General features: G+C 35.4%; 1 protein-coding gene across 6 annotated transcripts in view; it reads left to right on the top strand.

Moving 5' to 3' along the window:
- LOC129242626 (extracellular sulfatase SULF-1 homolog) overlaps positions 1 to 21,200 on the top strand; it is a 283,861-nt gene that overhangs the window by 109,251 nt on the left and 153,410 nt on the right. The window contains exon 1 of one of the 6 annotated variants that reach the window (XM_054879400.1): positions 17,741 to 17,964. The exons of the other annotated variants lie outside the window; for them this stretch is intronic. The gene's annotated coding sequence lies outside the window, so the exon portion shown is untranslated. Of the gene's footprint in view, positions 1 to 17,740; positions 17,965 to 21,200 lie in introns of those variants that run through there. 6 annotated transcript variants of the gene reach the window in all.

Here is a 21,200-nt window from a genome sequence, read left to right as displayed (position 1 = left end):
CTATACTATTGACGTTCTCTGTTTATATGCTGCAGCTCTCCAGTCCACAAGTGTCAAATATAATTGACGCATGCTGCCGTTTGTAAGAATAGCCGATAGGGTGATTAAATTTGCGCCACCTTGTATAAACAGTAAAGTCGCTGAGGAACTTCGTCAGTCGCAGCGACGCTACCGGGTGATATTCGTCGCCACATTTAAGCCAGGAAAACAAAAACTCCCCTCCCCTCCCAAAAAAATGGCATCAAAAACGAAATCCCGAATACCTAAATTTTTCGATTAATTCTAATTATCAAAGTTTTAATTATCAAATTTATAGCGAGCTACGTCGTCGCTCGGGCTACGGGTAATCTCATGTACTGCAGTGTATTTTAATTTTAACAGTAACTTTTGTTCGACGATTTGATTCTGTTCATACTTTGATGTTGACGGCGACACGAAGTGATGTCGACTGAAAAATGGCGACGATGACGACGACCCCAACCATAATAGGGGTAATATCCACGATGGAAAGAATAATGAGATGGCGCCTATCGTGGTTCCGTTACTTTGCTCTCAGCGAATTCGACAACGAGTTACGTGATTTTAGTTCCAGTATGGCCAGATTACCATTTTCGTAACTTGATTTAGCATTTTTTTTGTTATATTATTTAGTCTCGGAGTTTTAGTTCTTTCTTCATGACATTTTTCTAGTCTGTTCTAATTAAAATGTCATGTTAATAATTTTGTGAAATATACATTTTTTACTAATTATTCAAATAATTCACTCAGTTTTATTTAGCTTTACTTTTTTTTAACATCTGTTGGCATTGCCCGCGATTGCAGGTGTTGTTGGTATTCTTCTGCTTTCGGCAGTCAAATCTCTCTCTCGCTATTGCAGTGTTGCCTAGCTTTGGATATAAAAATGCACTAAAATGCCCATTTAAAGAAAATAAAATACCAAATTTTTATTGAATCACTTAAAGAACTTTGTATGCGTGACAAATTGTCTTTAGAATGTGCGTTTTTTTTTTAATAAATGTGTTATGCTTATGTAAAATTTAATTTATGAGTTTATTTTGTTAAGCGAGACTCTTTTGTTAAGGGAACGACTTCTTTGCTATATTTGAGGTTATGTAACTAGATAAGGTACTCTTTTTGCAAAAATGTCAGTATGGTTTCTTTAGTATTTTCTGGTATTTTGTGGCTTATTTTTACAATGCATACACCTGTTGATGCCTTATGTCCCACTAAGTTTTGATGGCCGGAAGAAACGATTACACCTCTATGGTTTTAATCCGCATTCAGTAAATTCAAACGCCTTTTAAAATGTGTATAAAGGTTTTCCATCTTGAGAAGAGTTGAGAGAGGGACATTTAATATTCTTGCATAACCTTAAAAGGAGCAAAAAATTAAATTCACACTTTCAAAATATCAAATTTTATAAGAACCAACTAAATTTCATTAGCACTAAAATCTTCTCAGAGTGGCCTTTTTTAACCTTCTTTTGTATAATAATACAGTTTTTTTAACTTAAAGTTTAGGTAGCTTTAAATTAAAAAAAAGAAACAAACACCAAACTTCAAAATTTTCGCATTTTCGGTATAAAAAAGGACTAAATTTATTGCGAAGAGCAAATGGTTGACAATACTGCACAACTTGGAAAAACGTGACGTCACATACCCTCTGATGGGCGCAATCTTCTTCCTATCATTCTTGGGTAAAATCTATGTGTATAAACTAAACTGTCTCATTTAAGGTGACAATAATTAGGTGAGTCGTCAACTCCACTGTTTTCATAAGCTAATGTGATTTTGCAGCCAAGGGGACTTTTCCTATATCTATTAAAATGCATTGGTATTTGTTATAAGAGGAAATCAGCGACTATTGGAGTTAGGGGAAACAATATCGAGAGTACGAGTTGTTATATATTCGAAAATGTATCCTACAAATGGTTATGCAGTATGACGCCTCTCAGAGGCTCCCATGGTGGTGATGTGCTGGAAATTATGTATTTTTCACCACTAATTTCAAGAAAGTATTAACTCTCGATAATTGCGCTCTAATAAATAAGCGAATTTCGCAGCTTAAATCAATTCGCGGCATTCATAATTTGCAACAATTACAATGTCTAAATTTCGTGTGAAAGAAATTAATTCGTTTGATTTAAAAATTTGCGGACAAATTGCGCTTATTTAAAGAAATAAAATAGTAGGAAATATAATATGAAGTTCATTAGTAAGCGAAAGAGTATCTATTGCAAGCGTACGATTTTTTAAAATGAATGAAATGAATTCACTTTTCAAGCAAACCTATCAAGCCTTTGTTGCCTTTCTCCACTTCCGCATCACTGTTTGCCTCAATGGTTATGGAAATACAATGAATGCAACAAAGTTCGTGCAAAGAAAAAAATATTATTGCAAATCAAGTGACAAACACTCACTTGCCGCGTTTTGTTTATTTGTCTGTGTGTCAATCAGCTGACTTGTTTTTCCGCATGTCTTGCTGCCACGCCATTCCGCTGATGGACTCCTCATTTGAGTAATGATGAGCCGCTGTCCATCTCAATTGACAAACAACAAATAGCGGCGGCAAAAGAGGCAGAGCAGACTGGTGCATATTTATTTATTTTTTTACGCCATGCCGCAACACGTTCGCACAGTCACTTGCGCCACTCTCATTAGGTTTTGTTTTCTTATTGCTTTGCATGCCTAAATAAGTGCAATTCATTGATGCGTTACTTTGTATGGTAATTCAAACTATAGAATCGAGTGCAGTCTCTGGGGTGTGGAGCAAATGGATGCGTTCAAGCGTAGAACCGTATAACGTTTGGAATTCATTCAATTTCATCAATAGCGCTCGCAAAGAATGCATGCAACTTTTTTCACATTGCTATGGATACCAGCGCACAAAAGGGCACTAGGGGATTATAAATTTGTTGACGAGTTTGTATAGCAGCCTTTGAGAATCAAGATAGATATAGAGATATGAATACAAATTACTTAGTGAGATCTGTTGGACTCTCTAACTCTGCAGCGGATCAATCGAACACTCAAAATTTGGCAAACATGCCATTTTCGATATGAAGATAACTGGAAATATGGAAAATGGGTTAGATCCAGCAATCAGCTTTACGTCTATCTTAATATAGCGATAATTTGTTGCCTGTCCGCCTATGTTCTTATATGCATCAATATAAATTAATTGAAATATCTTAAGCAAACTTTTTAGAAATGTTAAAATTGAATTCGGCCGCCGTAGACGGCGTGCTCATTCGGCAGTGCTCTGGCTGAACACCAAATGTTAGAAACAGTTATTTTCGAATAGCGGTTACCCCTTGGCAATAGCAAATCTCCGAGAGCATTTTTGACATAAAAAAACTCTTCATACAAAAAAACCCCATCTGAAGCTCATGGTGAAAAGAATTTATGGTAAATGTGTAGGTACTACATAGTAGACTGTTATTCGGCTCTGAGCGAAGTTCAGCTTTAGTGAAATTTGTTGATGTGAAACATGAAACCAATGACATAGAATCCAAAGTTCCCCTCAATATTTTTTTTCACCATATCTAACGAGCAAACCTGGTATTTATCATCCTTGCTGAAACTGTGGAAACAATCAAGACTCACACCACAAATAGGAGAAAGAGCTCGGCCAAACAACCATTAAAGGGTGTAAGCGCCAATTACTACTTTTATTGTTATTAGTAGGCTGCTATTTCAAAATTTGTAATTGACTCTAAGAAGCGGCAATTTTTGAAATCGCTGTATTTCAGTAGCCAATAAGTATAAAAGCGGCGACAAAATTTCTGTCGCTTAATTTTCTCCATATCACAAATGAACGAAATTTTTTGTATGTGGGGAAAATGCGGGAAATTATAAAATCAATGGGGTTTTTGAGCAATTTCAAAATTGCACTTTATTATACTTGAATTTAAAATGCTATATAAAATTACATACCAAAAATCTAATATATCTAAAAATTCTAAAAAAAAAACCGTAGAATTGGGATGGAGAGTTTGTGGTATTTTTTCTAATTTTTGCAGAAAACTTTTGAAATTGGGTTTATATGGTTTTAGAGCCATAGGTAAGTAAGTGGAATGGTTGAAGTACCAGTCTGGCACTCCCCAAGTAGCAATAAAGCGCCGTTTTGATACCTCCAACAGGCAGATATCTACTGCCAACCAGAGGTGCTGATGAAATGGAAAAGTTTGATGGGATTTGGTTTGAAGACCTCCCCCAGGCTGCCGAAGGAAGGAGCACTCAGTGACCTTATTCGCCTAGCTGCCAAACCCAGACACTTACAGAGGAAGCACTCAACTGTCTCTTTCTCTGAAATTTCCGCACAGTTTCTGCAATGAGGATTAAATGGTAAATCTAGCTTTTTTGCGTGTGTACCGATCGAGTTGCGAAATTGAATGGCGAGGCCCAGAATTTTATACATCCTGCGTCCATAATACTGGGGCAAACGAGTTTTCGAAATAGCACAGGAAGAAATGGAGCTCCAGCTGTCGAGCGCTTTTTTGGTTAATAGTGACCATTTAATAAACAGATTTTTTTTAAATCGGTCAAAATGTTGAAGTGATATCATTTTGTCCCTCGGTGTAGTGACGTAAAGACAAAGCTGAATTGTACTACAAAAACTATGGAAAACATGCGTCGGGTGTATAAAATTAGTCACTTTGTTTGTTTTATTTTCTTTTATTTTTAGTATTTACTCATTTCAACTATTTTTGTTCTGTTGCAATGATTGGGAAAATCCGGTTATTCCTTTTGGCAATCGAAGCGCCAATTTACTTCGACAAACACGATACAGGCCTGCTCAGTTACAAAGCTATTTAATGTGAGCAAATAATGGCGATTGAATAAACAAAAATTAAATCAAAAAACGCCGCCACTTCTCACTAAACATTTCTTCTCCACAATGACTCGTTCCAAATCGTTTTTGGCATAAGTGGCGCAAATGTTTTCGCCCAGTTTGGGTGCCAAAAATTTTCAAGCTATTATATAAAACTGCAGACAGACGTACATAAATACATATGTATGCCCATGTATGTATATTAAGAGATGAAATAAGCCGCAATTTTTTTTTACGTTGTTATAAATGCCAAATCATATTAGGAAATAGAAATAGCAATCATAGAAAATATTTGCCAAAAGTGCTTTATAAATTATATTGGTGAGCGGCAAACAACAAAAAAAAAACAAGATCTGAAAAATTCGAATGATAAATATGACGAATCATTTTATCGCACACTTGAAATGCACTGGCGTTGTTTTTTTTTTTCAAAGTAGTAACAAAGATGCACATACACACATACATTTATGTTTTAAGGGCACACCTGTAGTAAGCTGCCTGAATGCTACTTGGTTAGCAAATGGGCTTTCGATGAAAAGTAAAGAAAAGTCCAATACCAAAAATTGCGCTACAATCGGAAAATTAAGCCATCACCTACGCAAAGGGACCGAAACTGTTTGACTTTGTCAGATCCCGAAACTTGAAGTATTTTGGTACTGATGCTTTCCATTTCAATTCAACCGGGCTATTCGGGTCATGTTCTTCGATTTCGATGTAACTGAAATATGTTGCTTTCTGGTCAAAATAATGAGACACGTATTTTTTTGTTCGCCCGAAAAAAATTTTTTTCAAGAGTTATCGGCAATTTTGTTTTTCGGCTCAAACTCCATTTTTTTTAATTATATAAGAAAAAATTATTTTAAATGCCCATAACTTAGTCAAAAATGAGCCGATTTTAATAATTCTGAGTTCAAAATGATCGTAATTACTTACACGAGCGACTTCATATAGAAACAATTGCAAAAAAAGTAGTTGAAAATTTTTTATTTAGCAAAAAAGAAAAAAAATTGAAATTTTTTCGAAATTCAATATTTCAAAAAGTGTATTTTTTTTTTTTATAACTTTTTCCAAATCAAGAGGACACCTCAAACTTCAATTAAGCTGAATGCCCAGTAGCTAAAATGAGTTGTTTTTGAGTAATGAATTTTTGAGTAAAAAACCTGTTTCGCACTTTTTGTTTTTTGCAAAATAAAACATTTTGAACTACTTTTTTGCAATTGTTTCTGCACGAAGTCGCTCGTGTAAGTAATTACGATTATTTTGAACCCAGAATCATTCAAATTGGCTTTTTTTTGACTAAGTTATGACTAATTAAAAAAAAAATTTCTTATATAGATTCTTTCCATTTCAATTCAAAAGGCCTATTCGGGACATGTTCTTCGATTTCCATGTTACTCAAATATGTTGCTCTCTGGTCAAAATAATGAGACACGTATTTTTTTTCGCCCGAAAAAATTTTTTTTCAAGCTTTATCGGCAATTTTGTTTTTCGGCTCAAAATCGATTTTTTTTAATAATATAAGAAAATTTTGTTTTTAAATGCTCATAACTTAGTCAAAAATGAACCGATTTTAATAATTTTGGGTTCAAAAGGATCGTCATTACTTACACGAGCGATTTCATGTAGAAACAGTTGCAAAAAAGTAGTTGCAAATTTTTTATTTTGCAAAAAACAAAAAGTGCGAAACAGGTTTTTTACTCAAAAATTCATTACTCAAAAACAACTCATTTTAGCTACTGGGCATTCAGCTTAATTGAAGTTTGAGGTGTCCTCTTGATTTGGAAAAAGTTATAAAAAAACAAAAATACACTTTTTGAAATATTGAATTTCGAAAAAATTTCAATTTTTTTTCTTTTTTGCTAAATAAAAAATTGTTAACTACTTTTTTGCAATTGTTTCTACATGAAGTCGCTCGTGTAAGTAATTACGATCATTTTGAACCCAGAATTTTTAAAATCGGTTCATTTTTGACTAAGTTATGGGCATTTAAAAAAAATTGTTTCTTATATAATTAAAAAAAATGGAGTTTGAGCCGAAAAACAAAATTGTCTATAACTCTTGAAAAAAAATTTTTTCGGGCGAACAAAAAAATACGTGTCTCATTATTTTGACCAGAGAGCAATATATTTGAGTTACATCGAAATCGAAGAACATGACCCGAATAGCCCGGTTGAATTGAAATGGAAAGCATCTACTAAATTCCAACACAAAAAAATCAAGCTGTGTGGTTGTTTCAAATAAGCGGTAATCCATTTGTGGAACAACATTGAGACGCACACCATTAATAGGAGAAAGAGCACGGCTAGACACCCGACGAAGGATTTACGCGCCATTTTATACTATATGAGAGTGCATACATAGCCCCTTTAATCTAAGGAAAGTAAAACTAGATTGTTATTGTGTGACATATCATAGACCATAAAAAGTCCACTGATTATGATCTCATTGGGCTGAGCAAAATTTTCCTACCGCACAGGCAAACGAATGAATTTTCGGTTTCACTGTAAAATACCTGTAAATAAATAATTGACGCATACAGTTCTGTTAGGTGTTTGGTCGAGTTCCTACTCCTTTTTGTGGTACGCGTCTTGAGGTTGTTCCACAAATAGGGGGATCTACAGTTTTAAGTCGACTCCGAACGGCAAATGGTTTTTATGAGGAGGCGACCGCTAAAAACAAATTTTCTATTATTTGATGTTCATGCATGGAGATTCGAACCTACGCACTCCCGAATGGTAGTCTCGGAGCAATCCATTCGGCTACGACGGCCGCCTGTTTCACTTTGGTCTTGTAAATATGAGGTTTTTTATTTAGATGATAGGTTACCCACGCCCAGCGGGGATAGTTTAGTTATAATTAAGGTTATTGCGAATTGGGATAGAAGAGCGAATTTCTGTTACTTATTTGTGCGAATTTTCTCGCATACGTAATATGTACTTGTAGAAATAACAATCGCCCTAAAATAAAACGTGAGTCTTAAATAGGTTGCTCTTCACCGATACAAGAGTTGAGAACTGAGAGGCGTATTCCTGAACTTCAATAATTTTATGAATTTCTGGCAGGTGCTTTTTACTAATCATGTATTTGCTGCATGATCTCTACCGCACACGCCATATAAAAATGTTTAAAGTTGCTATTGTATGAAAACTTAATACAATTGTTGTTAGAATTCCGCCCACTAAATTAATCATATTAAGAAATAATTTCTTCGTCGCGTGAAGAATTTCCATCAATACTAACACTTGCTTAAAACCTAATCAAATTTACTCATTCCCTTTATTATCGCTCGCTCTACCCAATCAACACATCTTCACCTGGGGAGAGCAACAAAAGCGACAAGTGCCCGAGATTAAAATTCGGTTTTATTGATATTTGTTTATTTATGACGTACTGGCACGCGCTAACATTTTTGCTTCCCAAAGCAGCAATATCCCATTGGGAGAGGTAAACAATTTAGTGAAGTAAAGTTGCATGGAGCAGTTTAAAAGAGTGATGAAAGGGGGAGAGTTGGCACGCGTGTATATTTACATATGTAGATCAGAAGCCCAAACATTGCCGCCATGGGAGCCGGTAATGAGTGCACAGTGGCAGGCATTTTGTACATACAAACATATAGTTTATGTACATTCATAGAAGTAAATACATGCATACATAATAATTCGAGTGGGGCGAGCTTTTATGTTTTTGTTGGCATGCGTGCCGCTCACATTGGATACTTGACGGAGGTGAGAATGTTTATTTTAGTGCGTGCGTATAACTATATGTATGCTGAGTGCTGTTTTTGTTTGTTAATGTGCCAATGTGTTTAAGTGATTACAATGGTGTGATTAGAACGCAGCAATGCGTGTGCGGTTTTGTGTTGCGGTTTGTACGAGGTGCGCGAGTGTTGAATGTCGCCAAATTTGGTGAACTACCAACTTTGACATTTTAGATAATGAGCAATTTCCATCGGCAGCGGTTAAATGTGTGCAATTTGTGTGTACATGCATTTATGTAAGCTGTTTATTTGATGGAAAGGCATTGTATAATATAATATAAAGAACGGCAGTGATATACCATATAAAATAGAAAAAAAATCGTTATAAGATGAATAAAAAAATTGAAAAAATAAAACCAATAAAAATAATGTACAGTGTAAACTCCCTTGGTCGGACACTAACCATCAGTCAACTTTTTTGTCCGCCCACTCAAGGGGAGGGTAGCTTATTTTTTTAACTTTTTAATTAATTGGTTACTATATTATTTGAATAAAAAATATTGATGCTATATCATTCAAACAAAAATATGTATGTATTTTTTAAAAGTGCATATGTCATTCATGTGCATATGTAAGTGCATTTAAAGTAATGACGGCGATAAAAATAAATATTATACATATTTGAGTCAATAAACTACATAAAACAGGAAATTAGATTCATTACTTAAAAAACTTGGAAATTGTTTGTTGACTTGAGTTTTTCTGTTTTTTCAAAAGGAAACTATTTTGCAGATGGTTTTCCAATTTCAATAATTCGAAAGCAGTAAAGTCATTGCCCCACACAGCCATTTTGACCGAATAATTTGTTTATTTTTGACGTTGAACCAGCCTGTGTTTTCCCAATTTAGAACCAAATAAGGAAAATCGGTCTTATTTCTATCGAAACTCCATACAGAGACTCAGTGATGACAAAATGTACTGAATTAATTATTTTTTATCTGGAAAACTTATGCTCGCCCTATTTGATTAGTAAAACTTACATACTGGCCAATGCCCGGACAGATAAAATGTTTTCCTCGTAAGCGTTAATAAATAAAATCACGGCGCAAACCAAACTAATGCCTTTTGGTAAAAGGTTCGCGTTCGCTCAATAGAGGTTTTTGTGTACATTTTATGAAAAATAACTGTCCGCAAGAGAGTGACCGCTTCAAAGAGAGTGATTTTTTCCGAAATTTATACTTAAAACTTAGTATAGAAGAGGTTTCACTGTATAACAAATTAAAATCAAATACGAAAATGGAATAAAGTTAAAATTGAATTAAAAAATTGTACAAATAAAAAGGTAAGAAAACGATGTAAAAATATGGTGAAGAGGAAGAAGAAAAAGAAGAAGTTTTAGAATAAGAAAAATTTTTATTACGTTGTAAGATAAATGAAAACAAAATAACGCAAATAAAATATTTAATATATAATAAAATGAAAAAGCAGCAAGAAAGAATGGGGAAAAATAAAAAAAGCTAAAAGAAAATAAATTAAAATAATTTCAAACAAAATAAAATTAATATAAAATACAAGTAAAAATAACTTAAAATAAAATTAAAAATAACTTAAAATAAAATAAAACAAATAAAATAAAACAAAATGTAATGCAAACAAAAATAAATAATAAAAAAACTTAAATAAAATCATTTTCAACGGAATAATATTAATATCAAATAGAACGTACAATAATAATAACAATTAAAATAAAATAAAATGAAATAAAAAAAATATTTAATGCATAATAAAATGAAAAACAAGCAATAAAAAATGGGGAAGAATAATAAAACCTAAAATAATTTGAAACAAAATAATATTAATATAAAACTAAAAATAAAATAAAATAACACAAAATAAAATAAAATAAAATAAAATGAAATTGAATAAAATAACATAAAATATAATAATAATATAATAATAAAATTAATATAAAATAAAATTAAAAATAACTTAAAATAAAATAAAACAAATTAAATAAAGTAAAAAGAATAAGAAGCAATAAAGAATGGGAGAAATAAAAAAAAAACTAAAATAAAACAAAATAAAATAATTTGAAACAAAATAAAATTAATATAAAATAAAATTAAACATAACTTAAAATAAAATAAAACAAATGAAATAAAAAAAAAATATTTAATACATAGTCGCTAGTCTAGCGTAAGTGCACTAGCCTGCTATCCCTGAGGTTATGGGTTCGAGTCCCACGAAAAGCACGATCCTCGTACCTTTCCAAATTTACCTACTTTCCCTGTTTCTAAAAAAAAATACCTCCAATCCCATTCCTCAAACCCAAAAATCTTATCCATTTCATCCTTACTCCCGCACAATAGTCAGCACATTATTTGCATTGCGGCTGCTAAAACAAACACTTTTATATCGCACCAGTGGCGCCCGCAAGAGGAAGCGGGCAACCGCGGTAATAACGCAGACACACCATTTTAGCGAAGTCCTCAAGCATCTGTTCGATCCTTCTGCCAGAAAAATGTTAAACACAGGTGGCGCTCCAAGTAGTAAGGGCATTTAAACCACTTAGGACTGGTAGGGGCAGGCTAATCACCTACCCTGTCAGAAATCAAATAGATTACCGAAAGCAACACAAGACAAGCAACAAACAATGTGACAAAATAAAAAAAAACTGAAGTAAAATAAAATTAAAAGTAACTTAAAATAAAAAAAAAATACATAAGTCAAGAATAAAGTTAAGAAAAGGAAAAGATAACGAAGCAAAGAGATAACAAACTAAAGTTATGCAATAAAAAAAAATTAAAATTGAAAGAAGGTCTTCAATCAGAAAAAAACTTAGTAGCATATGTAGATATGAGTTTATTTAAAAATATATATCCATTTATGCATAATCAGCTCTCTGTAAACTTTACTCCGAACCCGGAATTATCGGCTCAATCCCAGTCAGACAGTTCTTGAGGAGCAGTAAGAGCATCCCATGCACTAGCGACAAAACATATTACATTTTGCAGGTCGATATTTCACAGTGAATCATCGATAGTTTCTCCTCGAACAACAATGTGACTTCAGAAGGATTTTTTGTAGTTCAATTTGGTAAGCCTTATAACGTTTTGATTCAAGGGCTGTATTAGAGCCTCAGTTTTGAGGAAAGCACAATGCCATTTGGCTGTTTTTAGCTAATGCATTACCTTCTTTCTTTCATTTTAAGCAGCGTAGATTTTCTCTTTGCCATTATGAAACAACATCATGTTAAATTAACGCAAAACTGCCATTTTGTTAGCAAATATTTTCGACGATACTTCCTCTAAATTCATTCAGCTGATTCAATTCAAAAAAATATCATTACCAGAATGACATTGACGTTTCTTTCCCGAGCTTTATTCCCAAAAATACAACGTAAAAAGAGCAAAAGAGAAAGACAAAACAAAAATGTTGCAAGTATCGAGGAAAACATTGTCAGTGAAAAAAAAGTAGTAAAAATGTTTCACAAGTATCGAGTTTCTACTGTAATTTCTAAAACAAAATTCTTAAACTAACATCTCGATTAATAGAATGTGCAAATATTGTGTGTCCTACTAATATTGATCAGGAAAAGCAAGAGCTTAGCCACTTAAATAAAAATATAGAGTTATTTGCAAAATTCATAATTCATAATTCATCAACATAAGCGTGTTTACATACATATAACGGAGTCACGTCCCTTCGGGATCGGGCGATTAAGCTAGGCTCTAAGCTACCGTGGCAGTCGGCAGGTTGCATATAGCAGGAAGGCCTGTAGTAACAGGTTAATTGTGAATAAGTTTTAAACAAATAAACAGTCCCCAACAATGAGCGGTAGAAGCAAAGGATGAGGTTTAAAAGCTAACAATTCCGAAAACGTTTCTGTGTCAAAGGCGAATAGACACTGCCTTATCAAATGAGTGTCTCCCTCACCATATATGGTGAGCAAAACAAGTCCAGGAGCGACGACAGTTATCGGCTGCTTGGTCAGCGTTTGTACCCCAGGTTAGGGGCGGCTGTTTGATAGTGGACATTAACACCGAGCCCAGTAAGGTCTTAATTACGACCTACTGGAAAATGTTTCGAACATACTGCCACGAGCTGACGGCTGCACCATTCTGTTTCCTTAGTAAGCAGAGTGAAATCTAGCTGAAATGGCATTCAGGTTAAAGGTGCTGTCATTAAAACTATGGCAAATCTCTAAGAACGCTCCACATCCCGTCGCCATTAAGTGTCGGCGTAGGTCTAGATGTAACATTCCTAGTTAGCACTGATTCGGCTCTGAACTTAGGCTCTCATAAGGAGCCTTCGTCAACCCTCGCATGGCCTCCCTGCTAGCAAAGATAACCATGGAATCATGAATAAGTGACTACGCATCGGGATATGGATAACGGCTTATGACTTGGGGCCCAACAATTGAACAAAGAATTCAATCACTTCAAATCAAAATATTTTAGAAGACGCTAAAATAGCAACAACCACTCCATCATTGGATCTACCAAAAGAGATCGCAGATGGCAGTAACAGCAGCGGGGAGCTAGTAAAAAACTCCTTTCAAAGGAGCTCCAGATTGGCTCATTCGTCTCCGTTCATTGGAAGAACCAGATCTGCGTCCCCATGCAGGCAGTGTAGCAGTGTCGCAAAGGATGTCATAACAGAAGAGCTCAATCGCAGCATCAGTGGTACGATTAGAGAGCTAACGGAGATGATGGAACTCGCAAAGCGCAACATTAACCAGCCAATGCGTGATCGGGTTTCAAGCATTTCTGAGCTCCATAAGAAGTTAAAAAGGTCGATTCTGACTTCTAGAATAAGGATGCTCAAAGGGACAAAAAGTGTGGTACCCGAAGTATAAAACGAATGCACGCAAACATTGCCTCTTATAAAGCGCGTCACGGACGGAACGCCACAGTCGTTGCACGGAAAAAACCGGCGAAAAAGAGTAAAAGCGGCTACGATGGAACTCTGAAAGCAACGCCGGTATCAACGAAAGAGCAAACCAGTTCCAAAGGATGGAACACGGTAATTGCTAAGAAGGAACCAACAATAAAACTCCAAAACCTGACGGGAAACAAACAGACGAAGCAAACACGAGAGGAAATCGCAGGCGGCAGAGACCGCCCCGTAAAGACGCGATCGTTGTTAAAAACGTTGGCAATGTCTTATATGCAGACATTCTGAAACGTGTGAAAACAGAGCCATGTTTACAGGAGCTTAACTCGAAAGTATATGGTGTTAAGAAAATTGCAAATGGAGACTTGCTATTGGTGCTCGAACGGTCATCTGATCCAAACACCCTGAAGATCAACGAAGGAGTTAAAGCTGTCTTAGAAGATGTAGTTGAAGTAAGGACACTAACTGAACTACGACAAATCGAACGGAATCGATATCGACGAAATCACAACGAAAGACGAAGTTCATGAAGCTATAACTAACCAATTTAAGGAACTAAATGTGCCTTCGTCTGCAGTTACTATAAACAAAAAAATGCTTATAAACATTCACATGTATGCATGTACAAGTTCTTCACATACCTTTTGTTTACTCGTACGAATGGGACAATTATATTTGTTGAACTAATTGCGAAAATTTCAAATGTTCGAATTCATAATAATTTAGTTGTGTCCTACGTTAATATTATTTTTTCTAAAAATTTAATTTGATAATGAAATATTCTTTTTGTTTTGAATTATTTACGAATAGGTAATAATGCAGTTACCCAGCGTGTGCGGTTTTGTGGCGCTACTCCCACACCATTTGGCCCCAATAAGCATCGGCCATTAGCGCGCGGCCAATCAACGGCTATTATGAGAATGAGTTTCCTCGGCATTTAAAATTTATGTGATTATTGAACTTATTGGTATTGCTTTATTTCGCATTGGAATTTGTTTGCTTTGCATGCCTCACTACGTTTGCGCTCAACTCATTAGGGAACTCACCTGCCAGATCAACTGCTAGCTAATATTGGAATAGCAGATATTTGTTTTGATTATGACAATAAATACTAAAATGAACATGGAAGTTGCGTTTGCCAATCATTATGCAATAGCAATACTTTTAGTGCATTACTTCATACAAATAAATATAAATATGTCAAGCGAATTGATGCTAATAGGAGTTTCATGGACATTGATTCTCAAGCAATGCTTGGTTTAGTAATCAGAAAGAAAAATAACAGGAATAGGAGGGATGGAGCGCGGCCGGTAAGAACTTTGTACACCCGGTGTATGTTTTCCAAATTTTATAATGAATTGCCTAACTTTATCTTTTATGCAAATTTTGAGCAGATCTCTACCTGTTATAAAATTAAGTGCCACGGATTTGTGCTCGTATGCATGTATGCTAATAACTGTGCACAGAATGCTCGAATTTTCACAGAATTTTTTGCATTTTGAAGCTAATCTCTCCTGGAAGGTTTTTTCGTCCATAACTTCCAAAGAAGTGTGTCTATAAGCCCAAATGTGTTGAAAAATTGTAAAATTAATTTTCAAACTGCAACAAATCAAAAATTACTCAACCGATTGGAGTACTGTTTTTTTGTTATAAAACCTGGAAATGTTCACTATCACTCTGCATTAAAGAAAAATCTTTCAAAAGACGCGCCTAGATGTTGTTTTAAAATAAAACAAGTAAAAATTTCATTTCCTTCGGGTTTCAATATTTTTATTGTATTGTAAAACACGGCTCTTAATAATTATATGTGTAAAATCCCATCATTTTAATGCCCATCCTGAGCATGTCTACAGGTAAAATCCGCCAAGCAGTCGATTGACGAATGCCTATTTATTGAGAACGTCGAGAAATCGATGTTGAAGGTTGTTCAGCAACACTTAGCGCTATGGCAGCAATATTCTCAGCAGAGCCTGCAGTTTTTGGCCTACCACCCCTATTTCTATCCTCGACATTACCAGTGATTTGAAATTTTCTCACCGAACTTTGAATTGAATTTTGCGATATGTTGTTCTTAAAAATCCATCATTTTCATAATAAGTTTCAATAATTTTAATGCGTTTGTGTATCGTGTAAAGTTGTTCATCTGTCGTACTGGATAAATGTCAAAGATGACATAGAAAAGGTATCGTGTAGGATTTATTCCCTACTGACGTCTAGGTGTCACTTGAAGTAACCTTTAAAATTCATCAATCATATCCCATTCCTCTTAGAATTTTAGTAATTTTTTAAAGAGGTATTTTTCCACTTTTTAATGTATTATTATTTGTGTGCATTTTCGCTATGCGCCAAAAATTTTTAGAATTCTGCTTGAAAAGTTTGAAATTTCTATGTACAAAGTTTAGAGCTTTGATTTGTATGATATTTGTTATAGAATAAACTACTTGTTTCTTCTTTAACCTAGTCTTATCCTATTTCGGGTCGGATGTCCTTGTACGAAATCCCAAGGTCAAATGGTCCTGAACTGCCTCTTCGTTGACGTTTTTGCATCGCATGTCGTTTTCAATGATGTTTTTTCAGGTTTTTGATGGTCTGTATCGCCTTCTTTTTACTACCTCCTTTTGCAGCACTTGACTCACTTCTTGATACTCTGGTCTTCTCATTACATGACCGTACGAACGTAGGCGGTTTTCCTGGAGCTTAGTACTGATTACATTTTCATTTTTCACAGGGCACTGGAGGCTGCTTTCCAGCTTTGCCATCCACATTGAATTGGGTGAGCAATTTCCAGTTCGAAGGTGCAATATTCGCTGACATGCGAGCCCAGGTATTTGAAGCTATCAAGCCCAGGTATTTGAAGCTAATAAGAGCTGGACTCTCACAGCTCGCTATGGCAAAATAAAACTCGATTGCTTCGGTCTTTGTGCGACTTACTCATAGCCAATTCGAATCAAGGGCGATAACACACCGATTCAGATAGTTTTATGGCGTGCGAGAAGGGCTGCATCGTCAGCATACAGCAGTGCATAAGGGAGATTGCCCTGGATTTCACGTGTAAGGAAGCCCTTCACCGGATTAAAGAGAAGAGGACTTAAATCTGAGCCTGGATGTACGCCTACATTAACATTGAAGCTTTGGGTCAGCCCACTTGCATATTTTACCTGGATAGTTACCCGACGGTAGGTGCCAATGACGTGTTTAACGATGGTTTCCGGTAACAATTGCTTTTTTAAAGTCGTCCAAACGAGATCTCTGGGCATGTGGTCGAACACCCTTTCGAGGTTAATGAAGACTCCAAACAGATTCCCTTTACTTAGTCGGTGTTTTTCTATGGCCGTACGAAGAATGTGGATAGCATCAACAGTCGACTTCCCATGCACGAAACCGAACTGGTTTTTGTGATCTAAGCGATACCATATCTTTATGAGTTTTATTTCGCAGTAGTTTGAACAGTACCTGGCATCGCTTCTGATTTTGTAGAAAGGGATAAGATAGCTGGTACGCCTCACTTCCGGAATACCATCCGCTGCAACTTTATTAAAGAGAGATATGAGCCAGAATATACCTGGTTCGCTAAGAGAAAGATTTCTGAAGGAATCAGATTTGGACCTAGCGCTACATTCCTTTTCATTTTGGCGAACGCGGCATAAACTTTGACAGTTGTGATTCCGCTCAAGGGGCCTTTGATTGGGTTGCACAGCCTAGTATCGCTGGTCATGAAGCCAGTCTCTGTGCAGTCATTAAGATTCTTATTCCTAGCACAAAATTTCTACACATTTTTTTTTTAAGATATCTCAAATATTGTAGGGACTATTTTGTTCTTAATGTTGTTTGCTTTTTGATGATGGTATTTGTAGTCCGAAGCCATTGATTTTCAATGCCATGCTCTTAGGTCACTAAAGTACTATTTGCGCCCAATCTTTAATCTTTACTTAAAAATTTGGTTTTTAGTATTTCATTTTTCATTATCATAACCTCTATCAAATTTGACCAAATTTTATTTACTACATAATTATTTTATGATATTACCACTAGTCGCGCTCCCATTAAAAACCATATTCAGCGGCTCTCCTATTGTCGTACCTGCTCATATTTTTATTTTCGAAAAGCAACTGTCTACCAACCCATCTCTCAACAACATCTCTCCCATTAACGGATGTCTTCGCTGCTAGTCATCTCACTATCAAAGCAAAAACAAAGGCCTTTACGCATTGCATTCTATGCTCACACTATAAAAGCTCTCCGCACCAACAACATACTGTAGCTACAATCGGAGCAGCTTAAGAACAACACATTTATTCGATCTAAGACATCTGTACATAGCACACTCTCACCTCGTATATTTTTGCATTTTATTTATTTCCGCACTTACAGTTAATTTAAATAAAGTTAATATAAAGTATAAATATAAAAAGAAGCTCCGCTTGCTACACTAATCGCCTTTTAAGCATTTGTGAAAATTATTGCCGTTGCCATAGTCACGTTCCCTGTGATTTTCCCAAAATTCATTATCAACTGCTTTTATATCAAGCGAGATATATGTAAGTACCCATGTGACAAGTTTCGTAGAGATATGCCAATATTTACTAGAGTAAACACAGTCAGGTAAACATACCAAATCGATTACCCTCATATTTCTGAACATTTTGGTATACATATCGTTCGCGGGAAGAACGTCACAAAAACAAACAAGTTTTTAGGTACAAAAGTATTTATGACGCAAGCCCTTCTTTTATGTTATGCAAAAAAAAAAGTTTTTATTTATTTATTTATATATATATGTATATTGTATTATATTTTTATTTATTATCTAAAAATTAGTTATAAATAAAATATAATAATATAAAAAATAAGTTAACATATTTATAAGGGAAACAAGCTTTCGTCCCGCAAAAATTATGAAACTAAATAACTCTGTTTAGCCACCAACTTTTTTGGAGGCTAATATTTCAAAGAATAAAGAAGACCAAATTCGTTTGACAATTACAAATTTATTTATAATCCTAAAATATCACTGAAGGCTGATTCGAATTAGCTCGTGTTGTCTGATTGGCGATGAGATAAACGAATGATCAAAATTATGAAATGCAAAAGGGGAGAGACCTGCTGGCGCCCACGCATAGGGCAGAAGGCAAGCAGAGTGCAATAGCAATAAATATTACATATGTATGTACGTATTGTACATTAAAATGCATTCATATTTCTCCTTGCTTCGCACAGCAAGTTACGATACGCATGCATGTACTTATACATACGTATGCTATGATATATGCATATGAGAGCTCTGTAAGCATGTGAGAGCGGATCCGCTGATGTAAAACGTTGACTGCGCTGCTTGCAGTTATTTCGCTGTTCGCTTTAACTGTGCAACCAAACAATCTCATTAAATGAAAATGTGCCTTGACTTTTACTTGGGCAGTCATAGTAAATAGAAGACTTTGAAGCCGTTTTTCTCGAATTTTAGGATTTACGATGAGTTACGACGTCTGAACAGCTCACGATCGACATGTTTATTCTATTTCGATTCCCTTAGGCTGTCCCAAACAACCATTACGCAGACAAAGTTCTAATGCCCTTGTGTGATAGTGCGCTCGGATATAAAAATAATGAAATTCAAGTTGCTCACTTGATTGAAAATAAGTGTCCACATATTTATACCTGAACAATTTATTATTATTGTTCATGTAAAAAAGAGCTAAACGTCAGATGAGAACCCGAAACGAGTAAAATTTACTTATAAACTTTAAACTTAGTTTTATTATTAAATTTTAAATGAATTGGTTGAAATCCATACTCATACAATAGCAAAGCGCAGGATTCGATCTTTAAATCCAGACAATTTTCCACATTTAATATGAATAAAATTTGTATACTTGCTTAGCTTAGAGAATGTTGGGTCCGAGGTGAAGAATTGATTGAAATAAGTATTTAAGCCCTATTTGCGCTTTCTGTCCTTGTGTTTTTTTACTAAGCAGCGAATCACCAAGAATTATTAACTCATTGATAATTCGTACATGGAGTAGCTGGGCAGTGGCAATGACCCAGAAGAAGTGACACTTCTGCATGGTTGTCAGGCGAGCGGATTATTAGCCCCATTTCAAATATGAGCTCAGTTGGCAATTCGAATTTTCTCTTTCGGTAATTTGCCTGCAAAAAAGTGAGAGCAGTCTGCTAAAAAGCTATTTTCGTGTCATGCATTTCGTTAATGGCTTCAAACTTGTTTAAAGTGCTCAGATCCAGAGTGGTGCTCGGCTTACGCCTGCAGCGCCGCCTCCTATTTTCTAAATTGTTAAGCTGCATTAATTCGAAAACTAAACAACGCAAATTACTCGTTTTTGCCGGTCTCTTATAATAGATCGCTGGCTGCAAGTGCATTGGACAACGATGTGATTTTTTATTTTCAATTATTATTTTCTTTAAACTCGATAATTTGTTTTCCATACCTTCTGAAACCTGCGAGACTTAAGAGCGAAAAATATCTTATTTAAAAGGGAATTTTTCAATATTTTTAATGCTTATAGTCAAGTCGAAAAATCCTTGTATTGGAATATGGCACGAAATTTTGAAAATAAACAACCCATCACACGAGTGTTGAACCCACTCCATCAGGGAAGGCCACTCGTGTGATATCAGGGCTTCCCTATCCACCACCTGGGACGAGCCCGATGGGAGATCAGACAACCCCTCACGGGACAAGTAGATCATTTTACAAAAATATTTTGTGGGGAAAACTGCGAAGATAATCAAATGGAAATACAATCAGACTTATATCCCATCTTAGCCCTTCTAGTCCACCTTTTGACTTATATAAGGTTTTAGTATATCATGTAAGGAACTTTTTGATGTTTTCCACCTCAATAATTTTTGTTAGAAAATGTCAAAATTTGTTTTAGCCCATTCCCGTCAGTTTGAGCAAAATTTGAGCGCAACCGCGGACCGCTTGGGCGAAGTTTTTTTCGTTTATTTTGGAATGGCAGGGCTGTATATCTCTTTTTTTTTGTATTTCTACTGACTAAGAATAACGCTAATATACGTTGTTTTTTCCGAACCATGAAAGCGAACTGAAATCCGGTTCAAAGACAAAAAACCTGTTTTAACGAACCAGTCCAAAGGCGCAAAAACGATTCAAACCGCTGAACCAAACTGACCAAATTTGGCGTCTGGTTCACGTGCCTGCTATATAATGCAAAGAGGTGGCCGTTACCTCAAGATACCTCCAGATTTTTTACAATCTCCATTTGACTCGAGTAAGATATTATATTCCGTTCTAAATTATCTACAGGGTGAGCCATATAGCGTTTTCTTTTTGAACCACCTATTTTTTTGAGAATGGTAACACAAATGACATGTCAAATGTGTTCATAATTTACTTAAAAGTTTGACATTTACGAAATAGGACGCTATACGCTTGAACGAAATTGGGAAATATTGAAAACCTATTTCCAAAGTGGTGAGTCTTCTTCTTCTTTTCTGATTTGCACATCGGTGGCTACGTCAATAAGCAAAATTGTCGGATTTGGGGCTCAGAAAATCCACACGTTACTGTAGAGAAGCAAATGTTTCCACAACGAGTCACTGTTTGGTGCGGTTTTTGGTCTGGCGGCATCGTCGGGCCATTTTTTTTCGAAAATGAGGGAGGAGCCGCGGTTACAGTAAATGGCGAGCGTTACCGTGACATGCTCAACGAGTTGTTTCCAAAAATTGAAGAGGATGACATGGACGACATTTGGTTTCAACAGGGCGGTGCAACTTGTCACACTGCCAAAGTTACACTCGA

The sequence above is a fragment of the Anastrepha obliqua genome, chromosome 1, assembly GCF_027943255.1.
Source record: "Anastrepha obliqua isolate idAnaObli1 chromosome 1, idAnaObli1_1.0, whole genome shotgun sequence".
In the NCBI taxonomy this organism is placed as follows: Eukaryota; Metazoa; Arthropoda; class Insecta; order Diptera; family Tephritidae; genus Anastrepha; species Anastrepha obliqua.
Note: the sequence above shows the minus strand (reverse complement) of the source record. Positions and strands in the feature narration are given on the sequence as shown.